Consider the following 17627-nt stretch of genomic DNA (forward strand, 5'->3'; position numbering starts at 1 on the left):
GGCTCAAGTGGTGGAGTGCTAGCATTGAGCAAAAAAGCCTAGGGAGGGGCTGGGAAGGTGGCTCAGTGGTAGAGTGTTTGCCTTGCATGCATGAAGCCCTGGGTTCGATTCCTCAGCACCACATAAGAAAAAAGAAAAAAAAAGCCGGAAGTGATGCTGTGGCTCAAGTGGTACAGTGCTAGCCTTGAGCTGAAGAGCTGAAGGACAGCGCCCAGGCCCAGAGTTCAGGCCCCACGACTGGACCCAAAAAAAAAAAAAAAAAAGGCCCAGGGATGGCACCCAGGCCCTAATAAAAGTTCAAGCCCCAGGAATGGCACAAAAAAAGAAAAAGAAAAAAACAAAAACATATGCATAACTATAGAGAAGGAAAGAGAAAAATTGACTGGCAGAAAAGCAATTTCCATTGCAATTTAAAAGATGCTATTAAAATTTTTACAAGAACTTTATTGCAGGGGCTTCTGATTATCCCAGGAATTTTGTTAATGGCAAGTCTGGTGATAAAAGAAAATGCTCTGGGTCTTTCTGGTTCCCTAATGCCTTGCCAAACATCTTGAAAAATCAAAAATGTTAAGACTTCATAGACCGTTGAGGGATAACAATTGCCCAGGGGGCTATTTCCAAGAGTGTTTTTTTAAGTGTGTGTTTTTCAGTATTTGCTGTTTCTATGTATAGTAACTATTCTGTGCTTCCCTAGATGGCCTGGTACTGAGCTCTGGGAATCAGCAAGAATGACAGTGGCCTGTGTCCTTTATATTCGGTTGGGAGCCATTTAGTTGTGTGACCAAATAGAAATTCAAGTCAGCCTGCTTATTCAGAAAATAAATGTTCAGATTGGGCACCAATGGCATATACCTATAATCCTAGCAACTCAGGAGGCTGAGATCTGAGGATCACTGTTTGAAGCTAGCCAGGGCAAGAAAGTCTGTGAGACTCTATCTCTAATTAGCAAAAAGCTGGAAGTGGAGGTGTGTATCAAGTGGTAGAGTGGAAAAGCTAAGGGAGAGCGCCCTGGCCCTGAGTTGAAACCCTGGTACCAGCACCAGAAAAAGAGAATAGGGAAAAAGAAAAGAAAGAAGGAAGGAAGGAAGAAAGAAAGAGAGAGAGGAAGAAAAGGAAGGAAGGAAGGAAGGAAAGAAGGAAGGGAGGGATTCAGAGTCAATGTGAAAGAGTCTACTTGTAATGGCTTCAGGGGTAGTAGGATCCAGGGCTTCCAGTGAGGTTGCTAGGACTCTGTTTCTTCTTTCAGGGCTCTGCATTCTTTTGTGTTGGTTTATTCCCCTGGCAGCTCCCCAAGTATATCCCAAGCAAATTAACAAATGCACAGAGAGCTAAACCATCTCCTTCCCCTTGGTCCCAACATGTTGGACTGGTAGGTGTTCACTGGCTCTGATCATCTTGGCTTCCAGGCGAGGAATAGAGAAGGTGATGCAGTAGCTTTATGATCAGGTCAGGCCTGGACTCTGTACATCCTTCTCTACTTCTCATCCTTCTCTCACCTGTGAGAAGGCTATTCACATAGAAGATATGTGGACTAAGAGCAAAGAGACAAACGGTACATGGTCTCCCTCATAACTGGATGCTAAATCCAAAATGTTAGGTGATACGACAAAATTAACAGGACTTAAGAAACAAAGAACTTCCACTCATCTGGTCCAACCACTACCAAATATCCTCATGCTGCTGATCACATGTATGGTGTATATGTGTACACTGTTATATGTTATAGACCATGACAGACAATTTGCTCCAGGAAAGTTAGAATGAACTTGTGACTTTAAATGAGCATCACTATTCCACAATACTGTGAAATTTGGGAAATTATGTAATCACTTAATCACAATTAAAAAAAAAAAAGAACCTGGGGAAGGTAGGGAGGGAAGGGATGGTAGGGGGAAAACAATGGAGGGGGTAACAATGCTCAATAGGAAGTGTACTCATTACCTTGCTCATGTAACTGTAACCCTCTGTATAGTATCTTTACAATAAAAAATTAAAAAAAAAATAAAATAGAATAAAAAAAAGAAGATATGTGAACTGAAAATAAATGAAGTCCAAAAGGCTGATCTAGGAAAGACAGTGGGTGCAGGGTGGGCCAGAAGGATGACATGCAGGATCTCTCCCTGCACTAAGTTCATGAAGCACTTTGCCTCCTCTTGGACCTGCTGCTCCATTTTCATCCTCTGCTGGGCCAGTTGAGGCGTTCTTTTTTTCTCTGAGTTAGAACCTTCCACGTACTAGGCAAGCTCTATACCTAGATTAGCTCCAGCCCAAGTTGGGAGTTCTTAATTTTGTGTCTATGAACACATGGGGTAGAAGTTTACAGGATTGTGAAGTTGACTGGGGAAAAGAATTACATCTAGTTTCTGTACCATCCAAGCAAAATTTAGCATTTCCTTTCCTTATCAATCAGGATAACAAAACACAAGTTTGTTATCAACACCTGTGATTTGGCCACTGTAGGAACCAAGTATTTCCATATGGCATTACAGTTGTAAGTCTCATAAAATAAGCATAAAAGCCGGGTGCTGGAGTCTCACGCCTGTAAAATTCTAGCTTCTCAGGAGGCTGAGATCTGAGGATCTGAGGATCGGGTTCAACGCCAGCCAGGGCAAGAAAGTCTGAGACTTTTATCTCCAATTAACCACCATAAAACCAGAAGTGACACTTTGGTTCAGATGGTAGAGCACTAATCTTGAGCTGAAGAGCTCAGGGACAGTGCCCAGGCCCAGAGTTCAAGCTCCAAAACCGACCAAAAAACAAAAACAAAAACCCAAAACATAGAAGAGTGATAGAGAGGGGGTGATAGAAATGTCCCAGGGAAGCTCCCTCGAATAAATAAGATGCCAGTAAAACTTTTTTTTTAAAAAAAAGAATAAGCATATATATCTTACTATATCTTAAATTTTGTTTTATTTTACAAATATTTTGGTTTCTGGATATAATCAGTTTCCTTCCTTTAAGCTTGGGTATTATAATATATTTATTTAAAAATGTGGTTTTAGGCTGGGAATGTGGCTTCGTGGTAGAGTGCTTGCCTTGCATGCATGAAGCCCAGGGTTTGATTCCTTAGTACCACATAAACAAAAAAAGCCAGAAGTAGTGCTCCAGTGGTAGAAAAAAAAATGTGGTCCTGACAAGACTATCCCTCCTCCTTTTTTTGCCAGTCCTAGGGCTTGAACTCAGGACCTCTGCACTGTCCCTGAGCTTTTGTGGTTAGTGCTCTACCATTTTGAGCCATAGCACCATATTTGTCTTTTTGGTAGTTAATTAGAGATAAGAGTCTCCTGGAGGGCTGGGAATATGGCTTAGTGGTAGAGTGCTTGCCTAGAATGCATGAAACCCTGGGTTTGATTCCTCAGTACCATATAAACAGAAAAGGCTGGTAGTTTCCATCTCCTGAGTAGCTAGGATTATAATAATGGGCTGCCACCAACAATGGCCAAAAGGCTTGGTTATTTGTTTATTTATTTATTCAAGACTCAAATTATGTATCAGACATTTTTGCTCATTGGCTGATGGTCTACTGCCTAAGCCAGACCTCCAACCCCAAGTCCATACCTCTTTACCTGTCTACCTACTGAGATTCCTGACTTAAAAACAGGAAGACCTTTGGGCTTCTCTGGGACTCCCTCAGAGTGGCAGGGTTATTGATTTCATCCTGACTCTCAAATTCTGGAAATAAGGCCTGCCATTTGTTGGGTTTCCCTCCTGGGAGATTTCCAGAAGACCTGGCTGGCGTTTGAGTTTGACCTTGACTTTGAGTTGTTGAATGATTGGGAAAGCAAGGTGGAGGCACAGCTAGCCTGCAGTCAGCCTCCTTCCACTAACAGTCTTTAACCTGTTTGGTCTTGCTCAGGGGTCTTAAGCAGGTTCTGCATTTGGGCTGCCTGGACAGCCTCAGCTTGTGGGTTCTTCACCTGCTCTGTGCCTTAGTTTCCTCATCTGTAACAGAAAACTCTTAGGGTTATTGGTAGAAAGCAAGTTAGCTCAGGACAGTGGCACACAAAAGGAGGATTGTTTAATACCTACCCATACCTTCCTAACTCCTGGCTATGTGGTACCTGGAATGTGATGGTAATTCATACAGACCATGGATTCTCAACCTGGAGACATTCATTCATCCAGGAAATAATCCATTCAACTAGAAGCAACCGTACTAAATAATTGTGAATTCATAAGATAAAATTACAAGTCAGTACAAGTGCCCTATCTCTGTCATTCATTTGCTTACATTCCTCTATGTGAAGAAAATGTCTCTGAAAGGATGCCCCATCTGTCCTGTACCTTCCTGCCCCCATCACCCACCCCTTACTCACCTCACAGCAGTCCATCTGGCCTGTTGGCTGCTCCTGAAGTGTCCCTTCCATGTTCCTGCCCCAGGGCCTCTGTACTGGCCTTGCTGCAGTCCAGAAGGCTCTTTCCAAGGTATCCGTAGAGTTTGTGGTAGCACACTGTGAAGCAGGAGCCCCCTCACCATCTCTTCCTCTTAGTTTCCATCAAGGCACTCACCACTCCTGATGGTATGGTATATTTGCTCATTGTCTTCCTCACCACTAGGAGATCCACTCCCTGAGGACAGTGACTGCCTTGGACACTGGTCTGTTCTCAGTGCCTGGCACACAGCAGGTGTGCAATGTTTTTCAAGGGGATGAATACACCAGTGTTTGTGGTGTAGACATTATATAGGGAAGGCTCCAGTTGACCATAGACATGACCTCTTTCCCCCCCCCCCCGCCCCCTCTGCCCAGATGCCTGGCCTTTGACATGAGCTCTGCTGGGACCCTCAAGACACACTAGTGTCCAGAACATTCCAAGGGTAAGTACTGTGTGGCTGTTTCTTTGCTTCAGTTTTACAGCCAATACACAGATATGTCTTTATTACTTTTCTTTGAATTACACAGAAGAGTGTCAAAGGGAAAATAAAAGTGTCCTTCACTGTCCCTCCAACCATCCACAAGCCTCACATTTCCCCCTCCCCCCTTCCCCCCCCCTGCTCCCCGAGGTAAAGAGTATCAGTCATTGAGTGGCTTCCTGCCCACCATTTTCCCATTCAGGACATTGCTTTTCATGTACATGTCTGCCTTTTATCCTAGTCTGCTGTGTAAGAAAAAGAGCAACTGTGTACTATGCATGCTTCTGGAGTGTGCCTCCCCATCAAGTGAGCTATGTCTTGGAAATCCTTGTGCCTAAGTGTACATCAGTGTGTTGATTTTCTTTTCCTTCCTTCCTTTCTTCCTTCCTTTCTTCCTTTCTTTCTTTCTTTCTTTCTTTCTTTCTTTCTTTCTTTCTTTCTTTCTTTCTTTCTTTCTCTTTCTTTCTTTCTCTTTCTTTCTTTTCTTTCCCTCCCTCCCTCCCTTCCTCCCTCCCTCCCTCCCTTCCTTCCTTCCTTCCTTCCTTTTGCCAGTCATGGGGCCAGAACTCAGGGCCTGGGCACTATCCCTAAGCTCTTCAGCTCAAGGCTAGTGCTCTACCACTTGAGCCACAGTGCCACTTCTGGCTTTTTTTTTTTCTGCTTATGTGGTGCTGAGGAATCAAACCCAGGGCCTTGTGCATGCAAGGCAAGCACTCTAGCACTGAGCCACCTTCCCAGCCCTGATTTTGTATTTTTTTTAACAAAAATCAAAATTGTGTTAAAGTTTTGTTTAAAAATTTGCATTCAGCAAACTTCACTGATGGCCCCACCATTACTTGAGTTTAAACAAAGCTGTTCAGTTGTGAAACTACTACTATAATCAGGATGCAGAACAGTAACCCCCCCCCCCATATATACTGTGTGAATGTGCTGCTTTCATTGTAGGTTAAATATGTAGTGTAGGGCTAAGAATGGTGGCTCCTGTCTGTAATCCCAACTAATCAGGAGGTAGAGATCAGGAGAACAGGTTTGAGGCCAAAAACAAAACAAACAAACAAAAAACACAAAAAAAAGGGAAAGAAAAGAAAGAAAGAAATGGAGAGAGAGAGAAAGAGAGACACAGAGACAGAGGCAGAGAGAGAGAAAGAAATTGAGATCTTTGCAAAGACCCATCTCAATCAATACCTGGGCATAGTAGTGCATACCTATCCTCTAAGCTATAAATATTCAAAACATAGGTTTTGAATAGTTTTTATACATAGGATTTTTGGTCTGGTGGATGTCACCCTCTTTTTGTAGTATAAGATGGATTTTAGACAGTGAAGTAAGGTTTTGGTTTTTGTTTGTGCTGGTACTGGGGCTTGAACTTGGGGCACTCTTGGCTTTTTCCACTCTACTATTTGAGTTATAGCTCCACTTTCAGCTTTTTTGGAGATTAATTGGAGATAAGAGTCTCATAGACTTTGCTGCCCCTCTGACTTGGAACTGAGATTGTCAAATACTGAGTAGTTAGAATTATAGATAGGAATAAACCACTGGTGCCCAGTTTGGGTTGGTTTGTTTTAAGACAAGATCTTGCTGCAAAGTTTAGGCTGACCTGGAACTTACCATTTCCCCGCTTACTTAGCCTCCAGAAGTGAGTGAACTTGATTTCAGGATGTGTATCCTTAAAGTTTTGCAGGGAGATAGTTGCAAATGAGTATGCCAAACTTTGTTGGAAGGGTGCCTGGGGTATGAGTGTTGTCTGGTTCCTGAAGAACCAAGAGTCCCTAACTGTAAAAGGCAGAAAATTCTGGCACTCAGAGTCTGCACTCAGGGAGTAGTAGTACGGGCTGAATCTCAGACATCAGTCAGCTAAGCTATGGGATCTGAGCAGAATCAGTTGGAACCTCTCTGGGCTATTTACCAGGTCTTATATTACTGACAGAGCTTTGCTCATGGCCCTCCCCCCACCCCCACCCCTTCCACCCCCGCCACACACACACACCAGGTTTTCATCAAAAGATGTCTTTTTAGCCCACTTAGTTATTAATGCTGTTTTTAAGTAGCTTTAGGGTTATAAAATTGTTTCTATAGTTGTCCTCTATCCAATTTCCTCCCATGTTACCATTCTGTACCCCCCTGTAGCATGATGGTGGAAACCAGGAAATTAATAATGTGGTTCATTATTAACCAAATGACAAATTTTCATTAGATTTTACCAGTTTTTCTCCTGATATCCCTTTTCTATTCCGAGATCCTCTCCTGGATCCTACATTACTTCATATACTTTGTATACATAGTTGTCAAGTTAATCTCTTCCAACTGTAACAATTCCTCAGTCTTTCTTTGTCTTTCATGGTGACCTTGACTCTTTGGAAGAGGGCTGTTACAATGTCTAAAATCGAGTTTGTGATGATTTTTTTCTTGACACTCTGAAGTTGTTGGTTATTTGGAAGAATACCACAGGATCCTTCCTCCAGCATCGGTGTGCCTGTGTGAATTTATTGGTGATGATCATCTGGGTCACTTAGTTAAGATGGTTTCTCTGCCTACTGTCTTACTGCTGAATTACTTTTTGTTTTGTAACTAATGAATATCTTGGGGAAGATACTTTGAGACTCTGCTAATATTCTGCCTCTCCTCAAACTTCTAGCAGCTGAGCGTTGGTGGTTCACAGCTGTAATTTTCCCTACTCAGGAGTCTCAAATCTGATGATTGAAGTTCAAAGCCCACCCAGGCAGGAAAATTTGTGAGACTCTTATCTCCAATTAACTACCAAAAAGCTAGAAATGGCGCTATGGCTCCAAGTGGTAGAGCGTTTGCCTTGAGCACAAAAGCCTTGAGACAAGCACCTAGATCCTGCCCCCAAGACCAGCACAAAAAAAATATACCTTTTAGCAAATAATGTTAGCACCCATGTGTGGATGAATCTTACCTACTATAATTATTACTGAGCAATCTTCCTAATGGTGAATTTTGTATATCCCTCATTCCTTCTGTGCTTATTAACTGGAATTCATCTAGGGAAAATGTGTCCCTTTACCCTCATTTCATATCAGTTATTAATTTATATTGTATGGATTTATAGATAGGCTTTAATCTCACAATTCTTTTTTTAATGTGGTAAAAGGTCCCAGATTCTCAGTGAATTCCTAGTATTGCCTCTCATACTGCAGAAAGACTGATATTTTCCCCTTGATAACCAAGGTCTGAGAGAACTGGAAGAAGGTCCCACATTCATTTCTTTCCTTTTTTTTAACTCCATAATTATATGTATGTGCACTTGTGTTAGGATCCCAGCTAGGAATTCAGGAATGAGCAAGAACAGGCAAACCCTTTGCCAGAAAGATCTAGTGTTCTACTGTCAGGTGAGACAGAAGTAAATGCGGGATAAGTGTGATGAAGGTGAATACTGTAGAAGTTAATAGAGATCAAGAAAGCAGGGAAGGGATAGGGCTTCAGGTCTCTGACTTACAGATCTAGAATGCAGTTCAAGGCCAACCTAGGCCATATTATGTGAAATCTTGTCCCAGAAGTTGGGGAGGGAGGAATAAAGGGAGAAAGGAAGAGAGCTGGAGTCACCAGGAAAATTTTAGATAAGGTGGTCAGATAAGGCCTTTCTGCTGAAGGGTATAGAGGGGAAAGGAAGATTATACTTAGCCTAATTCTTTAAATGGAAAACTGGGAGATCACAGACAGATCACCTCATTTCTGAACAGTGATTGTTACAATTGTGGCAAACAGGATAATGTGTCCTCTTTCTAGAGCTCCTCCTCCACCCCACCCCCACCGGCCCTCTCATCTCATTGTTACCCTGTGGAAATGAAGGGCACTATCAGATCTTAGGATATTTTCCCCCCAATAGAAAAGAAAGATAAGACATTTTCAGTAATACATTGAGCCCAAATTCTTCTACATCAGGTAATTTTAAGTTGTACATGAATGAGTACTGGTCACTGGTATGGGAATTTTGCTTTCATTGTGTTTATTTAGTTATCTTTGTAGCGCTTTCTTTCTTTCTATCTTTCTTCCTTCCTTTCTTCCATCCTTTCTCCCTTCCTTCCTTCCTTCCTTCCTTCCTTCCTTCTTTTTTTTTTTTGGTCAGTCATGGGTCTGTGAACTCTGGGCCTGGGTGCTGTTACTCAGCTCTTCAGCTCAAGGCTAGCACTCTACCACTTGAGCCACAGTGCCACTTCCAGCTTTTTCTGCTTATGTGGTGCTGAGGAATTGAACCTAGGGCCTCATGCTTTTAAGGCATAGGCATCTCTCTAAAAATATATACTTAGAAGCCGGGCTCCAGTGGCTTAGGCCTGTAATCCTAGCTACTCAAGAGGCTGAGATCTGAGGATCATGGTTAGAAATCAGTTGGGGCAGAAAAGTCCTCATGAGACTCTTATCTCCAATAAACTACTCAAAAGAGCTGAAGTAGTGCTGTTGCTCATGTGGTAGAGCCCTCACTAGCATTGAGCACAAAGAAGCTCAGGGACAGCACTCAGGCCCTGATTTCAAGCCCCAGTACCAGCCTCCCTTCCCCTACCCGCCAACACCTGTATTTACAGATTGGTCATGGTGGGTGGACTCCTGTATTCCAAATTACTTGGGAGGCAGAAGTAGGAGGATCACCATCTGAGGATAGCCCAGGCAAAAGCAAGAATATCTATCTTTTAAATAAACTGAAGTAGAAAGTTCTGGGAGTGTTGCTGAAGTGGTAGCATGCTTGCTTACCAAATGCAAGGCCCGGGCTGGGAAGGTGGCTCAGTGGTAGAGCACTTGCCTTGCATGCATGAGGCCCTGGGTTCGATTCCTCAGCACCACATAAGCAGAAAAAATTTTAAAAAGCCTGAAGTGGTGCTGTGGCTCAAGTGGTAGAGTGCTAGCCTTGAGCTGAAGAGCTGAGGGACAGCACTCAGGCCCAGAGTTCAGGCCCCATGACCGGACCCAAAAAAAAACAAAACCCCAAAACCAAATGCAAGCCCCTGGAGTTCAAACCCCAGTACTGCCCTTCAAAAGAAAACACACATACAGATACACATATCCATATATGTGCACATATCCATACATGTATACTTAAATTTAAAGGGGAATTGGCCTGAAATGTTTTATATAGCCTCCTTTTCCCAAAAGAAGCCAGGAAATTTCATTGAACTGCTCAGCCTTTCAAGCAGAGGAGGCCAGAGTGAAAGGGAATGGAGCGTGTCAGATGGGTGAGGCAGCCAACAGTGTCTGGCTTCACGGGGGAAGAAAAGCAGTAGTAATTGACAATAATGGGTGCTGACTCTGTGCCAGGCCCTGCTGTCAGCATTCTACGCGCATGATCTCACTCAGGCCTTATGGCCACCCTGTGATGTCACTGCTGCAACCCCCCCCCACAGTAATGTGGAAACTGAGGCACAGAGTGATGAAGCTGCTTACAGAGCAGAGGAGCTGGTTAGGAACTTCAGAGCCTTCACTCTTAGCCACTACTGTGTTGTCTAGTAGAAGGTCCAGGGATGCTCCCAAGCCTCTCACATCTGGCCTTGGTTTAAATTCTTCCAACAAGAGAGAAACAAGGCAGTATGTCTTACTTTGGGAAGGTTGTGATCATTAAAATGTTTTCTTTGAATCACTTCTGCCTGTGTATAACTCCTTCCCACTGCTCCTAAGCCAGGCCAGGTGAACACTGCAAGACACATCTTCTTCCTGGTAGTCACTCAGGGGCTTACAAACAGCCCAAGAAACTTATCTTGGCCTCCATTTTCCAGTGGAAGAGTACTTGCCTGGCCTCATTTCTGGCCTTGTGCTGGACATAAGTTTCCCAGGGCATTCAAAATTTTGGCAGTTGTGTAGATAAATGACCAGAGTGCCAAAGTCCTAAGGAGAAATCACAAGACAGTGGGAAGCCAACTTAACACCTAGTCTTGACTTGAGACTTCCAGATCAGCTTCTCAAAGGAAATGAAGTCAAAAGTGGGTTAACAGGAGGACCAGCTCCAGAGTCCAGCCAACTTGTGTTCCTGTTGCAACTGAACCACCCACTAGTTAACCCTGGGAGCATCTGTTTTCTCCAGAGGTTGTATCTAAGATTAAAGTGTGCTTATGAAGCTGGGTGCTGGTGGCTCATACTTGTAATCCTAGCTACTTTGGGAGACTAAGATTAGAAGGATTGTCATTTGAAGAAAGCCCAAGAGAAAAGTTTACAAGACCCCTTCTCAGCCCCTATCTTGGGCATGGTGGGGCACTCCTGTCATCCTAGTGATGTGGGAGGCTGAGATCAGGAGGATCACAAGCCAGCCTGTTCCAGAAACTGATGAAATTCCATCTCAACTGAGAGAAACAGAGCATGGTATTATGTAACTTCTATAGCAGGAAGCAAAAAAAAAAAAAAAATAGGATTGTGGGTCTAGCAGTGTGCCAAGGCAGGAAGTGAAACACTGTCTGAAAATTAACCAGTGCGTGAAAGGCCTGGAAGTATGGTTGGAAGTATGGTTCGTCAAAGAGTACCTGCAGGGTTAGAGAGTGCTGATACCCTAAATTCAATCCCTAATACCACATACCAGGAAAAAAAAAAGTGCTGTTGAATTTTAAGGGATTGGCACAGTACTTAGCTCAAAGTAGTCACTTGGTGGTGGTGCTGCTACAGATGACAATGATAATAATGACAGTAATCTTGGTGGCAACTTCTGTTCATTAGTCTTTGCTGAGGTAAGAGGTAAGACCGCTTAATCCCCATTCTGAAAGGTGCTACCCTTGTGACACCCCACAAATGTAAACATGCTCATCTATGACCAGGCCTGAGCTAGTGTGGTCAGCACAAGCAGGACTATGTCCTGGGAACCTGACTTTTACAGTGAGTCCTGGGCCAGGAATTTTTTTTTTCCCGGGGGGGGGGGGGGGGGGAGATCAACAACAGGAGTTTCTTTGGCACATATATGAAGCCTACAGCTGTTGGCCTTCTAGTCCCATTTCTCGTGTCGTTCCCCAGGCCTTTCAGCACTGGCCTTGAAAGTGAGGGCTGCCCTTGACCTCTGTGGCCAGAACGCATGGATGCTCTGCTCAGCCCATCAGCCAAGTCCCACATTAGACCTGACAGTGTGATTTATTCTCTGGGAGAGAGCGGGAGGGCAGAGCCCCAGTGGGTGATTCCGAAGGAGGGTTGTCAGCATGCATTAGCCCAGGTCCTTCATGCATCCTTGCTGGTTCAGCGTCCTCCAGCTAACAGGGCTTTCCAGGGTGTCATTGGCTTCTGAACAGCCGCCTCCCCTGTCCCCAGGGACTGGAACTTGGCCATGATCCCTATGGAGTCATGTTTTATGACTCTGCCACACAGAAGCGGTTGCTGTTTGAAGGCATCAGAGACTCTGGGTCCTTTCATCCGCACCATCGGGAAGTGAGCGTGGCACTTCCCAAGGGGCTACTGGGCTGTCTCCCTTTTGCTGCAGTTCACCTGGCAGCTGGAGGCTTGCTCCTGGCTCCAGTCTGATCACCAGGTCTCTGCCTCCAGTCATCTTTATCCTTCACAGCATGACAGTGACAGGCAAGATTCCACAGCACTAACAAATTAACCCTGAAATCCCACAGGACAAGTACCACAAATGTCCATTTTGCACTTGCCACACTAGTCAGGTCAAGTGTGGTGGAACTTGACTGAACATCAGGGCCCTGGCTGACAAGGCTCCCTGTCTTGATCTCTACAGTGGGCCCCCCCGTTACTGGATACAACACACCAGGCAAAAAAGAGTGTGGGGTCTCAGGGCCAGGCTCAGACCCTAAGGCCCAGAAGCAGCACCTTCATCTCCACTCGAACTCAGAGCTAGTCACTTGGCTCTGCATTAGCTACAAGGGGACAGGGAATATAAGAGGCTCCTAGGTATTCAGTAAGTAGCAGTATCATGGCCACAATAGACTGGTGTGGTATTTATTCGGTACCTACTTATCCTATGTCAGGCCTTCTTAGCCCTCTGGTAATACAAAGGGGATCCTCACCATCCTGGAGCTCATAGTTGAGTACAGGAGAAAGAATATGAGTAATTACAAGTGCCATGTAAATAACCACTGACAGAAGCAGTGCTAGCTAGCATGCCCATTATTCTGACTTCAAGGCCCTCACCATCTAGAGCAGGCAATAGATACCAAATAATCACTCATTTACCTGAGGTGATAAAGCCATGAAGAAGTACAGCATGCCTTGAGAGAGCCAGGAGTGGGGTGGGGACAGAAGGGTCTGAGGAAGTGTTTCTAAAGAAACAGCCTGTAAGCCTAGATTTAAGGGTGAACAGAAACTCACACAGGGGTGGGCTGGGTGTTTATGGTGGTGAGGATCGCCTATGTAAAGGCCCTGAGGTGAGAAGATGCTGGGTATGTTATATAGGCCAGTGTGCCCCAAGCAGTATGAGGGAAGGGAAAGGGTGGCAGGGCTGCAAGGGTGGCCACTGGGGCCTGGAGGGAGATTTAGACTTTCCTCCCATAACCCTGGGAGCCACAGAAGGGTTAGAGGGAAAGAAGTGACCTGGTTTCATTATAAACTCCTGTGTGCACTTTCGATCCTTGATATCCAGGTGCCCTTCCTCCCCTAGGACAGTCTGTCCTGTCCTGAGGGTTCCAAGCCAGGTTCAGGGTCAGAGACTCTGGCCTTGCCCCCATGGGGCGCCTTTGTGGTGTCATCTGGCTGCTTGCCTGTGGGGTTGAAAGGAGGTTTCTGTCAAGGAGAAAGTGCCCTGGTTCTAGGCTCATCAATCCTGGGAAGAGGAAACAGCTTGCTAATCCACCTAGGTCTCTGTAAGGCTGAGGAAAAGAGGTCACAACAGATCTGCCTCGCCAGTGATTCATGACCCAGAGACGGGATCTCAACTTGCTCCCCACAAAGATGGCCGTATTTCTTCCAAGACCCCAACCTGCCAACCCTCCTTCCCCAGTCCCCCTTTTAGTCCTCCCCCCCTTTTTTGGGGGGGTCCGGTCGTGGGGCCTGAACTCTGGGCCTGAGCGCTGTCCCTCAGCTCTTCAGCTCAAGGCTAGCACTCTACCACTTGAGCCACAGAGCCACTTCTGGCTTTTTTCTTTTTGCTTATGTGGTGCTGAGGAATCGAACCCAGGGCCTTAGGCATGCAAGGCAAGCTCTCTACCACTGAGCCAACTTCCCAGCCCCCCCCCCTTTTTTTAAAATAAGATACCATACAAGTTGATTCTCTCAGTTCTCTTTTGTGGGCCAGGTCCTGGGTAGGGAGTTTCCAGGATACATTTGTCTTCTGGGCACTGAGCAAGAAATGGCTCCTTAGTGGACCCAGAATTTGGGAAAGTCCTGTGTCTCTATCCCTCTACAGTGGCACACATGACTCTAGCCTGGGACTGGTGTTGGGGTCCCAAATTATAAAGAAGCTCAGAGACCTCAAGTGGCTGTACTGCATGCTGCTAGTTAAGTGGAGGCCTTTCTACTCCTCCTTCTGTTGGGCCCGTAGCTTCCCACTCTTAGAGCAGATGGGCTCGGGCTCTAGAGAAGGGCGTTCCCTTCAGATCACTCCCCTGTGTCACATGCATCTTGGGGAAACCCTCATAGCAGCCCTAGGTGGCTGAGATGCTCTGGCAGTGCTCCTTGAACAGGTAGGTCCCATCCAGACTATGCCCTTGCCACCAGTATGTTATGGGCACTCACTCACTTCACCTCCTACTGACCCACTGGGAGAAACAAAGATAAAGCACAGACAAGTCAGGTCCCTTCCTGAGCCAGACAGGTAGAAGAGATGGGGCCAGGATTCAAGCCCATCTTGTCTTGCTCCATATTTACTCTGCTATGTCTCCTCACCGTGCAGCCCCTTCTTGTCACCTCACTCTGTTCATTGTCGCCATACCACTTACCAGAACTAAGCCACATTCTTTAGCCCATGAGCTCCTACTGGGTAATATGAATTCTGCCTTGATCATTATATCTCTAGTTCTGGAACAGTGGCTGGCACATAGCAGTTGCTTACTCAATCTTTGTCAAATAAATGAAGCAAAATTGTCAGGATCACGGGGCTTTCAGACACTGCCCATGGGAGTGTAAAGTAGTGTGACCAGCTGGGCGTAGGTGGCTCATACCTGTAATCCTAGCTACTCAGGAGGCTGAGATCTAAGGATTGTGGTTCAAAGCCAGCTCAGTCAGGAAAGTCGATAAGACTCTTAACTCCAATAATCCACTCAGAAAACCAGAAGTGGTGCTAGCCTTGAGCTGAAGAGCTGAAGAACAGCGCCCAGGCCCAGAGTTCAAGCCCCACAACTGACCAAAAAAACAAAACAAAACAAAAAAACAGTAGTGTGGCCAACACTGAAAAGCACATGAGTACTGCCTTAAAAACTGAATTTGTGGGATTGGAGATGTGGCTCAGTTGGTAGAGCATCACTCAGAGTGAAAATATCCAGTAATAGTCTTGGACCAAAAAACCCACTACACCTGTTCTCTGACTCTACCAGTGTATTCTTGGGCATTTGTCCCAGAGAAATAATACTTAGAGTCACACAAAAAGTTGCACAGATGCATAACAACAGCTTTCTTCCTGACCCAAACTAGAAACAGCCCAGATATACTTGCTACAGGAGGCAGAATGTTAAAGGATCGTGCCGTGGTGGTCCTTGGTGCTGCTCTGAAAGGGAGCCTAGTATCAAGACAGCAGTTCCAGCCTGGTTCCAGAGGTTCATATCTGTATTCCTAGCTCCTCAAGAGGCTGAGATCTGAGAATCTTGGTTCAGAGCCAGTCCAAGGAGCAATTAACCAGCAAAAAGCCAAAAGCGGAGCTGTGGCTCAAATAGAAGAACTCTAGCCTTGATTGCAAAAGCCAAGGGACAGTACTCAAGCCCTAAGTTCAGAATTCAGTACTGCAAAAAAAAAAAAAAAAAAAAAAAAAAAAGACGACTCAGCAGTTCTGGTGAACCACTAGGAGATGGTGCTGAGTTCGAAAAGCCAATCTGAAATAGCTATGTACACCATGATTTCACTTATGTAACATTTTCTAAGTGGCAAAATTACAGAAATGGATTACAGATTGCTGGTTGTCTGTGGTTAGAATCAGGAATTGCAAGGAGGTAGGTAGTTACAAACAGCAACACAAGGGCTCTTTGCAGTAAAGGACCTGTTCTTATTTACTTTGTGGTACTGGGAATGGACCCTATGGCCTTATGTATACCAGGTAAGCTTTCTACCACTTAACTTCATCCCCAGCTCCATATTTGTCTTCTTTCCCCTCCCCTCCCCGGTTTTCCTGTCTCCTTTCTTATCTTCTTTTTGCAGTGTTGGGAATAGAACTCTGGGCCTCAATTATGCTAGGCAAGTACTTGGTCATTGAGCCTAATCTCCAGCCCGCATTCTTACCTTGATTGTGGTGAATATATCTGATGAATATGTATAGAAAAGAGTACACACACAGATGAGAGTAGAAAAATCTAAGTAAAACCAGAATGTATCACTGTCAATATCTTAGTTATGATGTTACACTAGAGTAATAATATAATTTTACCCTTCCCCAAACTAGGTAAAAGGTATATATGGTATCTCTCCTTATTATAGTCTCATTTGAAGAGAAATTGCCAGTATAATACTTGCTGTGCATAGGATAGCATGTCTTTAGTTCCAGCACTCAGGAGTCTGAGGCAGGAGGATCAACAGTTTGAATCCATCTTGGGTAAAGTAGCAACATCTTGTTTCAAAACATTACACTGACAGTATAGCTTTCCTAGTTGGGTGGCAGGGGGCAGGGAGTTGCCAGTGAGACTGAGAGAGAAAAGGAGTGGGGAGGATGCAGATCAGGAGATCCAGGAGATGGACAGGACAGTGCCTAGGGCCTTGAAGGTCACGAGCAGGAGATTAGAATTGACCATGAGGCCAACCACAGAAGGGTTTCAGGCTGAGGAGGGACCTCACCAAACTTTGCATTTTTATTATCGTTGTTGTTGTTGTTATAGTTATTATTGTTACTATTTTATTTTTGTGGTTCTCTGCTTGAATTAGTTCCAAACCATCAAATAATAATACAATAGCTGCATTGGAACCTGCACCTAGTAGGCTCTGTGTTTAAGCGCTTCTTGCGTTAATGCCACAGTTCTATGACTATATGGATTTGTGGAGCAGTCATTCCCATTGTAATCACTTGTCCAGGGGTGCAGAACTCTGTGGGTAGAGTGATGATTGGACAGGGTAGGCTGACCCTGGAGAGCACATTCCTTTGTCTTCCCCTGGTTCTCTTGCCCTTCCTTCTGACAGCAGCGCTACACACTGCAGCCCGGGAGGTCCCTGCTCTGAGGTCCTTGGGCCATAGGCCATCTCAGGCTCTCAGCAGTGGCCCAAATCCAGACTTGGCAACCTTTGATTCAGGAACAAAGCCGCTGCAGGAGAGCCAGCCAGAGCTTTCTGGTCCTGTCTCTCATCTTTAGCTACTTCAGCTGGGGATTCTCCCCCTGCCATTATCAGGGAACACAGAACATAGGAACCTGGCTTCAGCAGGGTTTCCCAAGGCTTCATATGAAGAGGACTGTGCTTGTGGCCTCTGGAGAGTGAGGGGACAGGCAGTTTGAAAGTTCTAAACACACAAGGATTAGCTGGCCCTTTCTGTAGCTGCCTCTGATGCTTATCTCCTACTGGCAGAGATCTCCCTTCACAATTAAAAAAAAGAAAGAAAGAAAATGACTGCACCATCCAGCGAAATTGTAAAGACACTGAATATGTCTAGAAGTCCAGGGTAAGACCTGAAGCTCCACAGGTCTTTCAGGGACTCAAATTCTCAGCTTTAACTTCCTCCTAAGGACTCTGCTTATGCCTCTTGGTCCCAAAATGGCTTCTATTAACATCCGGG

The 17627-nt window shown here is 45.0% G+C and overlaps 1 protein-coding gene across 5 annotated transcripts in view; it reads left to right on the forward strand.

The window, feature by feature from the left end:
* LOC138811552 (signal-induced proliferation-associated 1-like protein 3) overlaps positions 1-17627 on the forward strand; it is a 159468-nt gene that overhangs the window by 70782 nt on the left and 71059 nt on the right. For 2 of the 5 annotated variants that reach the window (XM_069999315.1, XM_069999316.1), the window contains exon 2: positions 4749-4816. The exons of the other annotated variants lie outside the window; for them this stretch is intronic. The gene's annotated coding sequence lies outside the window, so the exon portion shown is untranslated. The remainder of the gene's footprint in view (positions 1-4748; positions 4817-17627) is intronic. 5 annotated transcript variants of the gene reach the window in all.

Source organism: Dipodomys merriami, unplaced genomic scaffold (genome assembly GCF_024711535.1).
Source record: "Dipodomys merriami isolate MVZ:Mamm:240054 unplaced genomic scaffold, mDipMer1.0.p SCAF_534, whole genome shotgun sequence".
Taxonomy (NCBI): domain Eukaryota; kingdom Metazoa; phylum Chordata; class Mammalia; order Rodentia; family Heteromyidae; genus Dipodomys; species Dipodomys merriami.